At 36.5% G+C, this 5,790-nt stretch overlaps 1 pseudogene; it reads right to left on the bottom strand.

The window, feature by feature from the left end:
- Positions 1-2,689: 2,689 nt before the first annotated feature.
- LOC105081144 (tubulin alpha-1A chain-like) lies at positions 2,690-3,953 on the bottom strand (annotated as a pseudogene).
- Positions 3,954-5,790: the final 1,837 nt, after the last annotated feature.

Here is a 5,790-nt window from a genome sequence, read left to right as displayed (position 1 = left end):
TAAAAAAAACTACAAAAAAGAAAGAAAGAAAGAAAAAAGGAGGCTGTGTTTAAATATTTATATTGATTGTTTCTGATATTTGATACTTATGTAATATTCCACCAAAAAAATTTAGGATAATGGCTAGATGTGCTGTTTAGCTCATGAAACTTTCACAATTAAATAAAATTAATTGTTATATAGAACTGAATTAAGCAGATGTAAATCATATAAAGTGTATAAGGTAATATTTTAATGTGTTTTATGTTTTATATGATTTATAATATGTTACATAACAATCATATTTTTCATGCTTATGTTTTATAATAATTAAGCTTACAAATGTTCTCATGAAAACAATTTCATGAGCTTATTTCATAACTTTAAATTTTAAGGTATATGACTGTAAGATAAAAAATGGGTATTCATTGGCTACCTACATCATTCCCAAATAAGGTGAAAATATGGAAGTTTAATTACTGGATATGTTTATCTCCTTGGCATCTTGCTTTTACAAGGATTAGAAAACCTAAATATTTTAGGATCTGTTAATAAACATGAGAAATTGTACTTTGACAAAGTCACATGCATGGAGGAATCTCAAAATGATCATTCTAAGTGAAATCAAGCATACAGAAAGTACATACTGTGTGATTCCATTGATATAAATTCAGAAAATTCAAACTAATCTATAGTGATGGAGAGTAGATCAGTGGTGGCCTGGGGATAAAGAGGCAGAGACGGACAAAGGGGAGGGACAGCCAAGGGTCACAATGAATCTTTCTGAGGGAATGGCATGGTCATTGTCTTGAAAGTGGTGATGGTTTCCTGGGTATACAAGTCTAAATTAATATAAAATTAAGAATTAATTACATATAAAAAGGACATATGCCACTAGAAAATTGTGAAATGATCTGTTCATAAATTTGCTACGGAATACTATTGGACCAAATTTAATAATTGTTTATTTCTGAATTTTCTCTGTGAAACAAAGGACTAAGGTTGAGATATTCTCATGATGCATGTACGTGAAATTACTGAGACTAATAAGGATAAAGAAAAATTCTGTAGGCAAGGAAAGTAAGATGTGTTTTTGATGAGAAGAGTGATGTAGGATGTGTTTCTGATAACGGAAACAATGAAAAATTTTGTCCTAAACTACATGATTAATCTAAAATAGAATAATTAATTATTATTATTCCAGAATCAAAGAGAGGGTACATGTAAGACAAAAATGGAATGGATATTAAAAACAAAAGTTGTAGAATTTTGTGGGGAAAAGAATGTTGAAAAGGAATTTTATAATATATGGTCAAATCTGGCTAATTTGAATGGGTTTATTTACAAGGTTTTATAATTAGCCTTATAAATTACAGTAAACTGATGCAAAATCAGAATGTAGTCATCTGCAATTCTACAGAAACAATATTTTCTTAGATTACAGGTTTACATTAATAAGAAATGGCAAAAAATATATTTTTTTACCTAAGTATTCTGCTTGTGGAACCAAGATTTTGTGTTTTAAAATCATTCCCCTTCCTTCATATTGTCTTAATCATTTATTTGACTACTAAAATAATGGAGTTTCTCAAATTAAAAAAGCAACAATTTTTACAACCATATCATATTCTGTATTTGCTTTTGAAATATTTCAATTGTCACTTTGGTTAAATACATAGCCAAGTATGGTTTCACAGTTGCCTGGGGTCATATTTAGTCAAGAGTTCAAATATTTTGACATTGCTGATAACTCCTAAAAATCAATTCTTAAGTGGAGTCTTTTTTTTTTTTTTTTTTTTACTTCAAACTGACTTGGGGTTTCCCAGAGACTCCCTGGAAATTCTCCAAGGATTTGTCCCTCTCCTTCGGATAGGGAGATGCAGAAATATTCTGATTTATTTGGTACGTTAAATTACATGGAAAACACTGTCAAATAATAGTGCTGATAGAGATTTTTAGGTTATATGAGGTGGATATATGTCACTGATACAGGTACTCCAGGAATGGTATGAGGTGCATAGAAATCTGTCAGCACTAGCTGTCCAGATATTATTATGTTATAATGTTGCTGCCACATAAATAATTTTCTTTATACAGTGAGCTCTCAAAAGAACTGTTACCATGACCATTTTAATTGGGAAGAGGGAATTTATATCAGAGGAGCTCAGTGGTGGTCACTTGATGGTATATTACTAATCGGAAACACCAAGGAATTGGAAATTTCTTGGTAAAAAGACATATGGGATTTTTGCTGAAAATGAAGCAGACTTATCAAACATTACCTGCTGGGGGGTTGGAATATGTGAAACAAAATTAGATTTCGAGGATGACCAGACCTGGAGGTTGAAGAACTCATGCAAAACTCACTCAGCAGAATTCTTGCTGAGGATTTTACAGGGAGGTACCCATATGTGCCTAGGAAAAGTTTCAACAGTCTGAATAAAATTTGGCCAACCAATTAATCCTTGTCAGATCCCTTCTTTGTAATCTTTTTTTTTTTTTTTTAAGAAAGGGAATACTTTATTCAAATTCATCAGAGAAGTTGACATCTTGGGTCTGTAACAAAACATTGTGTTTTAAAGCATAAGTCAGTAATTGTATACAAGAATATACACTACTACATACAAATTAACTGACCAGACCACAAATGTTTAATGTTTAAACCAAATAAGCTTCCCTGTAAAGGCAGCACCTTTGTGACATTGTAACTTTAGTATTCCTCCCCTTCTTCCTCTCCTTCTCCTTCAACAGAATCTACACCAGTCTCCTCATAATCCTTCTCAAGAGCAGCCATGTCCTCATGGGCCTCAGAAAACTCTCCTTCCTCCATGCCCTCACACACATACCAGTGAACAAAGGCACACTTGGCTTACATCAGGCCAGACTTGTGGTCCAGGCAAGCCCAGGCCTCAGCAATGGTTGTGATGTTGCTCAGCATGAACACAGCTCAATGTGCTTTGGCCAGGTCTCCACCAGTTACCATGGAGAGAGTCTGGTAATTAATGCCAACTTTGAAGCCAGTGGGGAACCAGTCCACAAGCTGGATGATACGCTTGGTCTTGATGGTGGCAATGGCAGAATTGACATCTTTGGGAACCACGTTGCCACAGTACAACAGGCAACAAGCCACTTATTTACCATGGCAAGGGTCACATTTCACAATCTGGATGGCTGGCTCAAAGTAAGCATTGGTGATCTCTGATACAGAAATTTGTTTATTGTAGGCTTTCTCAGCAGAGATGACGGGGCATGTGGCCAGAGGGAAGGGGATGTGAGGATAAGGACTCAGGTTGTTATGGAATTCTGTCAGATCAACATTCAGGGCTCCATCAACTCTCATGGAAGCAGTGATGGAGGATACACCTTGACCTATCAACCTATGCAGGTTAGTGTAGGTTGGGTGCTCGATATTGGGGTTTCTAAGGCAGATGTCATAGATAGCCTCATTGTCTATTATGAAGGCACAATCAGAGTGCTCCAGGGTGGTGTGGGTTTTGAGAATTGAGTTGTAGTTCTCAGCTACAGCTGTGGAAACTTGGGGGGGCTGGGTACATGGAGAACTCCAGCTTGGACTTCTTGCCATAAATGACAGAGAGATGTTCCATCAGCAGGGAGGTGAACCCAGAACCAGTTCCCCCACCAATGCTGTGGAAAACCAAGAAGCCCTGAAGACCTGTGCATTGGTCAGCCCGTATTCGAATTTGATCCAAGACAAGGTCAGTGATCTAATTGCCAATGGTGTAGTTACCATGGGAATAATTATTAGCAGCATTTTCTCTGCCCATGATGAGCTGCTCAGGGTGGAAGAGCTGGTGGCAGGTCCCAATGCAAACTTCATCAATGACTGTGGATTCCAGATCTGCTAACACTGCCCTGGGCACATGCTTTCCAGCTCATGTTTCACTGAAGAAGTTATTGAAGGAGTCATATCCTCCCACAACTTTCTTGTCACTTGGCATCTTGCCATTGAGCTGAACGCCGTGTTCCAAGCAGTAGAGCTCCCAGTAAGCATTGCTGATATGGATATCAGCCTGGCCAATGTGGATGGAGATGCACTCATGCAAAGTTGCTGTTTTGTGGTTGCCGAGCACATGGCAGAGAGGAAGAAGAGAGAATGTTGTTTCTTACAGCACGACTTTTAAGACAGTTGTTGTAAGAGAACCTGCCTTTAGTCTTTTTTTTAACTGCAGTATAGTCAATTTACAATGTTGTTAATTTATGGTATACAGCATAGTGATTCAGGTATATACATATATATGTATATGTATTCTTCTTCATTATAGTTTATTAAAAGTCATTGCATATAGTTCCCTGTGCTATATAGTAGAAATACACATTTTTATCTATTCTATATATAGTAGTTAGTATCTACAAATCCCGAACTCCCAATTTATCCCTCCCCATCTCCTTTCCCCCTGGTAACCATAAGCTTGTTTTCTATGTCTGTGAGTCGGTCTCTGTTTTGTAAATAAGCTCATTTGTGTCCTTTATTTTCTTTTTGGATTCCACATATATGTGATATCACATGGCACTTTTTTTCTCTTTCTGGCTTACTTCACTTAGAATGACGTTCTCTAGGTCCATCCATGTTACTGCAAATGGCATTATTTCATTCTTTTTTATGGTTGAGATATATCTATACCACTATTTATTTATCCAGTCATCTGTTGATGGACATTTAGGTTGCTTCCATGTCTTGGCTATTGTAAATAGTGCTTTTCTGAACATTGGGGTGCATGTGTCTTTTCCAGTTAGAATTTCCACCAGATATATTTATCAGACCCTTTCTTGTTGAAGGAAAAAACAGACAAATGTTCTTCTTTCCTTTGAATAATCTAAACTCAGTTCTTGTTCAGACACACTTTGTTCTTTAATGACCAGCTGAATCATCTGTTAAGACTTGTTAGTAGAGTGCATTTGCTGGAGGGCACTAGCCATCCAGCATTTAATGAAGAGTCATTTCTATGAAAATCAGAGGAAAAAAAGAGTAATAGTGGAAAAAAAAAAAGGAATCCAGAAGGCAGCCAATCAAGAATATGCTGGGCTCAAATCGCCTTTAGATAGTGGACAGAGGGTAGCAGAGGAAATCCAATGGGTGTCCCAGTTTTCAGTTTGACTGTCCATGGTGATGGCATCAGGAATTCAGGTGAACTTGCTGAGTGACCCACACAGCAGCAGACACAATAGTTGCCTGTTGTGAATTCCTTGAAGTTTCTGATACATTTTCTAGCTTCAATTTGTCAGGTTTTGGGAAAAGGGCAGTTTTCCTTCACAATGATTCCAAGTCATAAGGGAGAAAAATTGGAAGTGCTAATTTGGAGAATTTTAGTTATATTTTGGAGGAAACTAAAATAATCCAGCATTTGTCAAGGACTGCCAAGATGTGCATGATAGGACCCAGAATTATACATCATGGTTTCTCTTTGAAACAAAATTTTACCTCTATTGTCACCATCTCTTCTATCAGAGAGAATCATAGACAAATTTGTTTGTAAAATAAATCCAGCCTCATTAAACTTAGTCCGATTGTTTATGTAAGTACACAAGAATAATGATTGACCATCTGGTCTCTTGATTTTGCTTTGCTGTAACTTTTCTTAAGGAACCTGATGTTACACTTTTAAAAGCCTCTGGAGGCTATGAAGTCAAGCCAAGTGTCTACACTAGGTTTTCTCTACAATATCATACCGATTGAAGTGAATTCCTCTTTTGTGTACATTCCCCAAATATTCTTTTTTAAAATAGACTTTTTTTCTTTAGAGCACTTATATACCTGTTATGATCTACAAATCTCAAACTCCCAGTCTACCC

This window comes from Camelus bactrianus, chromosome 27 (genome assembly GCF_048773025.1).
Source record: "Camelus bactrianus isolate YW-2024 breed Bactrian camel chromosome 27, ASM4877302v1, whole genome shotgun sequence".
Classification (NCBI taxonomy): domain Eukaryota; kingdom Metazoa; phylum Chordata; class Mammalia; order Artiodactyla; family Camelidae; genus Camelus; species Camelus bactrianus.
This window is presented reverse-complemented; position numbering and strand designations above follow the sequence as displayed.